Below are 9,908 nucleotides of genomic sequence, written 5' to 3'. Positions count from 1 at the left end.
GAAGCCTTCTCCTTTCGTCCTCTCCCCTCCCCCCTCCTCTCCCTCCCTTTGCCTACTAGATCACGAGGAGAGGGATTGTGATTGTTCGCTTTACACGTCACTCTTTGTGACGTACCCAGGTGGGGGCGGGGAAAAGGAGGCCGGATGAAGGCGCAACAGCAGAGGCTGAAACTAGGGATTGAGTAGGTTTTCGCGCAGGCGCGTACAATTGAAGCGCACACCTGGGTTTCTTAATTTCTCCGCATCCCTTTTGCCCACCTGGGTCGGGTCTTTTTGCGCAGTGTGGGAGCGGCCTTGGAATGGAGTGTAGCCGTGGGTCGAAGGGTGTTGTTTCCCCAGGTTCAGGAAGAGATTGCCCTCTTTTAGGGTAAGAGCCTAAAGAGAGTCGAAGGGAGAGCCAGTGAAGTGTCCTATCCAGCCGCAGGGGTGGTTTCCTGAGCCGCGTGGCTCCTGGGCCTTCCCTGCTTAAGCCGGGAATGCTCCTCCCTTGGGGCAGGACCCTCCCACGTCCATCTGCCCGGGCTTCCAGTTCAAGGCCGGTTGGTTACAGCAGGAGCCTGAAATGCTGAACTTCAGTTCTTCGTGGCTTTTCAAGGAAACTAAATCGTTTCCTCCTCCAAGATGCTCCTCCCACGGTATTGCCCATGTGATCCTACACAGTGGTTTGCTTTTCTAGGGGTTCATTTTTAAATGGCTTTTTAAAGCCTATTTCCTCCATCTAAGTCTATGACTCACCCCCCTACCCCTTTTAGTACCAGGTAGTCGCCCCAGGTTAGTGTTAATCACTAGCATCGTCCTCTAGAAATATAATGCGACGAACATAGTGTAGTTTTAAGGTTTCTAGGTGCCCAATAAAAAGTGAGAAACAGTTTTAATAGTGCAATAATTCAAAATATTTTCACATGCAATCAATATAAAATTATAAATGATACATCTTAGTTTTTCACACTATGTCTTTGAAAATTTGTGTATTTTACACTTACATATACTCACAGATGATCTCAATTCAGTTTGTTTCACACTAGCCATATATCAAATACTGAGTACTAGCAGCTCAAGACCTCTTGAATTTTGAGTTGTAACTTGGGACCCTTTCTCTACATTAGATTTCTTGTATCTTACTGCCTCACATTTGTTTCTTACGAGTGAACTTTAATTGAACACCAATTTTCTAAACTGTCTAGGATGTTACAAAGTCAAGTAGTCCAAGAGAAGGCTTACCTTCTGTATTTTTTGTGCCCTTATAGCCATGTACCCAGTCCTACAACTTAACTTATCCCTCCAATCAAAGGCCTAGAGAATTTTAGCTAACACTAAAACATCTCCTGTTATTAGGTTTCTCTGATCCTCATATCATCCTGTATGTTGCTTCTCCAACAACTCATTTGTGGCAGTGGGCTCTGAAGCAGTGACTTCAACCCTGACTGTACATCAGGATGAAGAAAGGGTTTTAAAAAAGATAAATGTAGAGCAAGGAGAGGCAAACTCTGGATATTTGGATTTAGTATATCTGGAGTGGGGACCTGGCACATGTTTTTAAAAAGCCACACAGGTTCTGACAGCTCAGCCAGAGTTAAGAATACTGATCTAGGGTTTGGGGGTGGGGGTTACAGAAGGAAACTTGCTATTAATTCTACTGAAAAGTGATCTTTTTCTCCCCTTTCTAATTAGGCACTATTTTCACTGATTTACTACATCTGCATCTTTTTTTCGCGATATCTCCGCCCCCAAGGACGTAATATTTCATGGTGTCTTATAAAGGTACTGAATATTTTAAAATGTATCATTGAATAGCTTATATAATTATACATTTACTTATAGAATATACAAATATGCATGTTGTCTGATATTTCAGTTTGAACAATAACAATAACCATTATTTGAAGGGTAGAGTTTTAGCAAAGCAAATCTCTCCAAGGGAGAAAGTCAAATAAAATGTGCAGTGGACTCTCCCAGGATATATTATTGGTCATTGGGAGGAAATGGATAGTAGAATCACAAGTGAAACTCTCAGACATTCCTTTCTTCATCTCTTTTCATGAACATTGTCATTTAATGCTCACCCCTTGGTCTTAAGTTCTCTTCCCGAGGAACCAAAGCAAAAACTACAGTGGGAGCCATAGTTCACAATACATTTTTCTTTTGAGAAGTGGAGATGTAAAGAATAGATTCATGTAGCTAAGATCCATTCAGCTAAGATTTTTTAAAATGCTAAATGGTTAATTTAGGTGGTCATAATATAAAAATTGCTTTCTGCTTCATTCCAGCATAATAAATGAGGTTTCATAAGTTCCCATACAAAAATGTATACATTCATGCATTAATTTATATTTGATCAATATTGTGATTTATGAACAAGACTGGAGATATTGAAGCTCACGCACCTTCCCCTTTGGGTCTATATTTCTTGTCTTGTATTAAATCTTGTTTACCAAGCAAATTTAAGATTTGCTTTTGCTCTAAATGTATGACTGGTATTCTTTCATTTAAATCCATTAAACACCATCCCTTCTTCCTTCCCCCAGCCACACAACACATTAATTTGCACTTGAAATAGCTTTTCTCTTCATTCCTGTGCTGCTGTTTATGACAAAGATTGATATATTGGGGCAAAAGAGTTACTTAAGGATCTTAGGACTAAAAGGAAACACAGAATTGGTTACGTTTTATCAACTAAGTAGGCTGACTGTTGAACTCGCCTTTTACATCTAATTATAATGATATCAAGGTTGGAACAATTGCAAACTAAATGAAGCTTAACAAATATGTTTGTCCTGTAAGAAAACTGAGATAATGAGAAACAGTTTTGAAGCAAAGCTGTAAAGACTGCCACAAAAGCATAGTGAAAGATCCTGCTGAAGCCCTCACCTAGAACCCAACACTAAGACATCTGCTTTGTTTTAAGGCAGGATGAGTTTCTTTAGTGTAGGATGTCCCCTGGGATCTGCATTACCCAACTCCAAGATAAGTCTTCCTGCAGCATGACAATAAACGTGCCATTCTCCTTCTTGAAATGGTTCCCAATTGCCTGAGAACAAAGTCTCCTACTTAGAATTCCAGGCTTTCCACACTCTGGTATCTTTCTTCCAAGTGCTCAAAATTGTAACAAACACGCTTAAATCTGTACTATATCAACAAACAGAAACTCTTCCTTGATGGCCCCTCTCCCTCCTGTCACCACTCTTTATTCTTGACTCCAAATCAACTGCTCCGAAAACTGTCTCCTGTCCTGTATCTCACTCTGCAGTGCACCAGTGGGCTGTTGCTACTTCATTGGAATTATTTATCTCCATCTTGTCACTGAATCCAATAAGCGCTTTTTATCCTTATCCATCTTAACTTTTCCACGGCACCTTGACTGCTCCTTAAAGCACTCTCTTCCTTTGCTTCCCTCTGCTTTCCCTCCTCCTTCCATAGTCATTCCTCAGCCTCTTTCCACACTCAGGGTCTCTATCACTCTTTGGGTATTTGTCAAAAATCTGTCTCGAGTCTGCTTCCTGCTTACTCTGTAGTCTGTACTTAAAAATCTTATCAGTTCCCAAGGTTTCTGTTTCCTTGTTGACAATTCCCAGATCTATATTGTCATTCTTGATCTATCCATTGAGTTCTAGACACATAAATCCCACTGTTTTATGTATGTCTCCACCTGGCAATTCAAATTCGACCTCAATTTAAGCTCAACTTCCTAAACTGAAATTTCAGTTCAAATCAGCTTTTTAGCTTAGTATTAGCACCAATATCTACTCAGTTCCTTTGACCGAAAGCCTGGTAGACGTTCTTGACTTCTCATTTAACCTCCACAGCCTGTAAAGACCAAATCCTGTGGGACATTCCTCTCAGCTCTCAAATCTACCTACCCCTTCTGCATCATTACCGCCATTACCGTAGTCTAGGCCACTGTCATTTAGACCATAAACTATTACATTCATCCACAAAACAATATTCTTACATTAAGTCTTGCTCTCTTCCAATTCATTTTCCATTCTGCAGCTGGAATGGTTTTAATTCAAGCGCACTCCTTCCACCTCCCTGCTTAAAACCCTTTTTGTTGTCCTTAGGTTAACATCCCAATACCTTAACTTACAAGGTAACTTCTTTCTGTATCCGGGCCCCATCTAACTCTTTAGCCTCATTTCAATACCACCTGTCCTCTTGCACTCTTGGCCTCAGCCACAGAGGCCTTCTAGCAGTCATTCATATATTCTACATACTCTTGTTATGCCTCCCAGCCTGGACTATGGCTCTCCTCTGCCCACTCTTAGCTTAGCTAACTCCTGCTTATCCTTCAGGGCTCCGTTTTGTAGGATGGCTCCCTAACATTCTATGTAAGGTGAGGTGTCCTTGTAGCAGGCTCCCAATGCATCCTACGTGTCCCTAGAAACACTCTTCATATCATGTTGTTTAATCGTACTTCTTCCTTTGTTTTCATCCTTATAAAGCCAGTGCCTACTGTAGTCCCTGGCATCTAGGAGGAGCCTGTATATACTTGCTGACTGACTAAATAGATATTCTTCAAAGTAAACTCAATTCTTCAGCTAGTCTGAGCTTTAAGCCTTTTTTCAAATATCCATTGTCATCTCACATCTTTGGGACTCTGCTTGCATTGTTTTTTTTTTGCCTAGATTGCCCTTACCTTTTATCCCTACCCTTCCCATCTCTACCAATTTTAAAGTCTCAGTTTAAATTCGAACTTCTCCAACATACTACTTTCCTAATCAATACAATCAGAGATAGTCCTTCTTTCCCTCTCCCAAGGAAAATGCAAATGAAGACAACATTTTGCATATATCTTCTGAATGATTAATCAATCCCCTAAAGTCTATCCATGGATTTCTTTGGGTTCCACAGATCTGTGACACAGACTGGCTAGATGTTCACTAACCCATTTCCTCTTCTTCCTGAGCACACAGCTAGAAAACATTTCCTGGCCTCCACCGCAATGGGGAGTAGCCAGAAGACTGAGCTTTACCAAGTATATGCCATCCCAGACCCTAAAAAATCCCTTCCACATTCCTTTTGCATCTGTGATGCAGATGAATGACTATAGAAACCACATGTTAAAAACAGCAGAGCCACAAGATGAAAGGAACTTGAATCATGGAGGAGAGGTGCCCTCCAATAACATATATTGTTTTAGACTTTATATGAGAGAAAAAAATATTTTTAATCAAGTTTGAAGCATTATATATTTTTGTGTATGTTTATTACAATGGTTAGCCTATCTTAACTAATCTTAACTTGGTTAAAAGTCTGTGGTTTGTGAGGAAACAGTAAAATGATCAGTGGCTAGCAGAGAATAAGGGGGAGGGAGGGATGAATAGGGGGAGCACAGAAGATTTTTAGGGCAGTAAAATTATTCTGTATAACTATAATGGTAGATACATGTCATATAGGTTTGTCAAGACTCATAAAATATACAGTACCAAGAGTGAACCCTGCTGAAACCTATAGACTTCGAGTGGTAATGATGTGTCCATGTAGGCTCATAGATTTAACAAAGATTATAACAAATGGACCACTCTGTTGTAGGGTGTTGATGGTGGATGAGGCTATGCTGGTGTGAAGTCAGGGCATACAAGGGAACTCTGTGCTTTCTGCTCAGTTTTTCTGTGAACCTCAAATTGATTTAAAAAAATCACTCTATTTCAAAAAACATAAAAAATATGTTTTGCACATTTATAATATTTCATTTGAACTACTCATATGCCCTGATCACAAATTGCCTGGGACTATTGCCCTTTGTAGCACAGAGCCTGATAATATTTACCTACATGAGGATCAGTCCACAAAGATGGCACAGCAATCCTAAATGTGTATGCACCAAACAACAGAGCTTCAAAATGCGTGGAAAACAAATAATCAAATATGATAAAGCTGCTGGAAGAAATAGACAAATCCACAATTATCGTTGGGGCCTCCAACACCCCTTTCTAGGAATTGATAGAACTGTTAGACAGAAAATCAGCAAAATTATAGAACTGAGCAGTACCATCAGCCAACAGGATCTAATTGATATTTATGGATTGTGCCATACAACAGCAGAGTACACATTCTTTTCAATACCCATGGAACATTCATATACATAGACCATATCCTATAAAACAAATTTCAACAAATACTGAAACCATATACGGGATGCTGTCTGACCATAATAGAATCAAACTGGAAATCAATAATGGAAAGAGAGCAAGAAGATCTCTAAATACCTGAAAATTATGCAACACAATTCTAAATAGTTGATAGGTCAATGAAGAAGTCTCATGGGGAATAAAAAAAACACACTGAACTGAATGAAAATGAAAATGCAACATTAAGATTTGTGGGATACAACTAAAGCAGAGCTGCAAGAGTAATTTACGGCACTAAATACTTATATTAGAAAAGAATAAAGGTCTCAAATGAATAATGTAAGTTCCTATCTCAAAAAAGAAAAAAAAAAAGAGAAAAAGAAAAACAAACAAACCCAAACAAGCAGAAAAGAAAGGAACTAATAAATAGCAGAAATAAATAACATTGAAAATAGGAATACAGTAGAGAAAATCAATGCAAGAAACTGATTCTTCAAAAAGAATCAGTAAAATTGTTAAACCTTTAGCCAGCCTGACACAAATCAGGAAAACACAAATCACCAATATCAGCAATGAAACAGGCTAGCACTACAGATCCTTCAGCCATTAAAAGGATAAAACTAGAATACTACAAACAATTTTATGTTAATAAATTTTGAAAGAAATTGGAATACTTGAATGAAATGGACCAATTCCTCAAAAACCACAAACTACCAAAGTTTAATCAAGATGAAATAGACAATTTGAATAGTCCTATAACAATTAAGGAAATTGATCTCATAAAGGAAAACCTGAAAAATAAATCTCCAGGAACTTATGGTTTCCCTGGAGAATTATATTAAATATTTAAATAGGAATTAAGATCAATTTTATACAATGTCTTCCAGAAATAGAAGAGGAAGACATACTTTACAATAATTTTATGAGGCTGGTACAGATACTAAAACCAAAGACAATACAAAGAAAACAAAATTACAGACCAAAAGTTTAGTACCTGTTTTCTTCTATGCAGTTTATGGTTTCAGGCCTTATGTTTAGGTCTTTGATCCAGTTAATTTTGGTACATGGTGACAGATAGCAGTCTAGTTTCATTCTTTTGCATGTGGCTTTCCAGTTTTTCCATTATCCTTTATTGAAGAGGCTTTCTTTTCTCCATTGTATGTTTTTGGCTCCTTTGTTGAAAATAATCTGTTCATATTTATATGGGTTTATTTCTGGGTTTTCAATTCTATTCCATTGGTCAGTGTGTCTGTTTTTCTGCCAACACCATGCTGTTTTAAGTATTGTTGTTTTATAGTACAAGCTGAAGTCAGAGAGTGTGATACCTCCAGCATTATTCTTTTTTCTTAGGATTGCTTTGGCTATTTGGAGTCTTTTGTGGTTCCATACAAATCTCATAATTTTTTGTTCTATTTCTTTAAAAAATGCCATTGGGATTTTGATGGGTATTGCATTCAATCTGTATGTTGCTTTGGGTGATATGGCCATTTTAACTCTGTTGATTCTTCTAATCCGTGAATATGGGATGTCTCCATTTCTTTGTGACTTTTTCAATTTCTTTGAAAAGTGTCTTATAGTTTTCAGTGTATAGGTCTTTCACATCCTTGGTTAAGTTTATTCTTAGGTATTTTATTATTTTTTGGTTGCAATTGCAAAAGGAATTTTTTTTTAAATTTCTTTTTCTGAGATTTCATTATTAGTATATAGGAATCCAAGATATATGTGCTCTGATGTTCATTGCAGCTTTATTTACGGTGGCCAAGACATGGAAACAACCAAAGTGTCCTTCGATAGATGATTGGATAAAGAAGATGTGATATGTATACACAATGGAATACTATTTTACCGTAAGAAAAGATGAAACAGTGCCATTTGTGACAACATGGATGGATCTTGAGATTATTATGCTAAGCAAAATAAGTGAGACAGAAAATGTTGAGAGCCATATGATATCATTGATATGTGGGATATAAAACTGAAAACAACAAAGGAACAAGACAAACAAATAAACAAAAACTCATAGACATAGACAATAGTTTAGAGGTTACCAGAGGGGAAGGGGGTTAGGGGGTGGTAGATGAGGGTAAATGGGTCAAATATATGGTGATGGAAGGAAAACTGACTCTGGTTGGTGAACACACAATGTTATATATAGATGATGTATTACAGAATTGTACACTTGAAACCTATGTAATTTTACTAACCATTGTCACCCCAATAAATTTTAATTAAAAAAAACAACTACAGACCAAACTCTAATGAACATAGACACAAAAATCTCAACAAAATATTAAAATATCAAATCTAGCAACATATAAAAAGAATCATATACCACCACCAAGTGGGATTTCTTTCATATATTTAGAATTGGTTCAATATTTAAAAGTACATCTGTGGAAAACATATGTTCACACAAAAACTTGGACAGTAATGTTCATTGAAGCATTATTCATAATGGCCAAAAAGTGGAAACAACTCAAATGTTATCAACTGATGAATGGATAAACAAAATATGGTACGTCTATAGAATGGAATATTATCAAGCCATGAAAAAGAATGATGTTACAACAAAGATGAACTTTGAAAACATTATGCTAAATAAAAGAAGTCAGTTACGAAGGGCCACATATTGTGTGATTCCATTTGTATAAATATCCAGATTAGGCAAATATATAAATCAGAGAGCAGGTTAGTGGCTGACAGGGACTAGGAAGTAGAAAGCAAGGGGATAACGGCTGAAGGGTAAGGATTTTATTTTGGGGGCTATAAAAATATTTGGGAGTTATTGATGATGGTTCAAAATGTGAATATATTAACCATGAAATTGTATGCTTTAAATATGTGACTTATATGGTATGTTAATTATACTTCAGTTAAAAAGCCAATCAATGTAATCTAACATATCAACAGGCTAAAGAAGAAAAATTATATTATCCTATCAATCGATGCAGAAAAAGCATATCATACAATCCAATACTCACCCATTCATGATTAAAAAAAACTCCCAGAAAACCAGAAATGAGGGGAACTTCCATAATTTGATAAAGAAAATCTACAAAAAACCTATAGCTATTGTAGCATTATGCTTAATGGTAAAAGATTGAATGCTTTCCCCTAAGATTGGGAATGAGGCAAAGATGTCCACTCTTACCTCTTAATCAGCATAGTACTACTGGGAGTTTAAACCAGGGCAATAAAGCAAGAATAAGAAATAAAAGATACACAGATTGCAAAGGAAGCAATATTAACTTAGATGGAATTATCAAATATAAACAGAAAAGGGAAGGCAATCTCAAAATATTTTGGGTTTCAAAATAAAAGGAGAAAAATAAGCAGAATTGATCTCAGAATTTATATGGAATTGGGTTTAAAAGGCTCCATGTAAAGGAGTAGTTATCACAAAAAAGCACAGTCAAGAAAAGCGACATACAGGCACCAAGGAGTTGAGAAAGGTAGAAAAAATTTAATTGGTTAAATAAAAAGTTAAGCCCATTGAAACAGAAGCATAAGCTACGGCATATACCACATAACTATATAAAACAGTAAAAGTTGATTGAAAAAGAAAGACTAAAGAAAGAAATGAAGTGCAAACTGTAGAAAACAGGAAAATAGAACAATATTGAAATAAATCTGAAATAAGTAAACATTAGTTGATAGGCTATAGAAAATACCTTTATAAGGTTAAAAAAGAAACCTGATAATACATTGCACATAAGCAATATGATTTTTAAAGTTTGTGTTTAACAAATAATAAAGTATGTAAAGAAATTTGATTAATAAATATGTAAATAATTGCATTCATCTTTAATTTCTGCCCTTATTTTGGGATACATCAACATA

At 36.6% G+C, this 9,908-nt stretch overlaps 1 long non-coding RNA gene across 1 annotated transcript; it reads left to right on the top strand.

The window, feature by feature from the left end:
- Positions 1-77: 77 nt before the first annotated feature.
- LOC109373575 (uncharacterized) lies at positions 78-7,851 on the top strand. The gene is made up of 3 exons (XR_002122251.1): positions 78-635; positions 1,672-1,761; positions 7,812-7,851. It is a non-coding gene; the product is annotated as an uncharacterized LOC109373575 (long non-coding RNA).
- Positions 7,852-9,908: the final 2,057 nt, after the last annotated feature.

The sequence above is a fragment of the Hipposideros armiger genome, unplaced genomic scaffold, assembly GCF_001890085.2.
Source record: "Hipposideros armiger isolate ML-2016 unplaced genomic scaffold, ASM189008v1 scaffold_736, whole genome shotgun sequence".
Classification (NCBI taxonomy): Eukaryota; Metazoa; Chordata; class Mammalia; order Chiroptera; family Hipposideridae; genus Hipposideros; species Hipposideros armiger.
The sequence above is the reverse complement of the archived record's forward strand: the minus strand, read 5'-3'. Positions and strand labels throughout refer to the sequence as shown.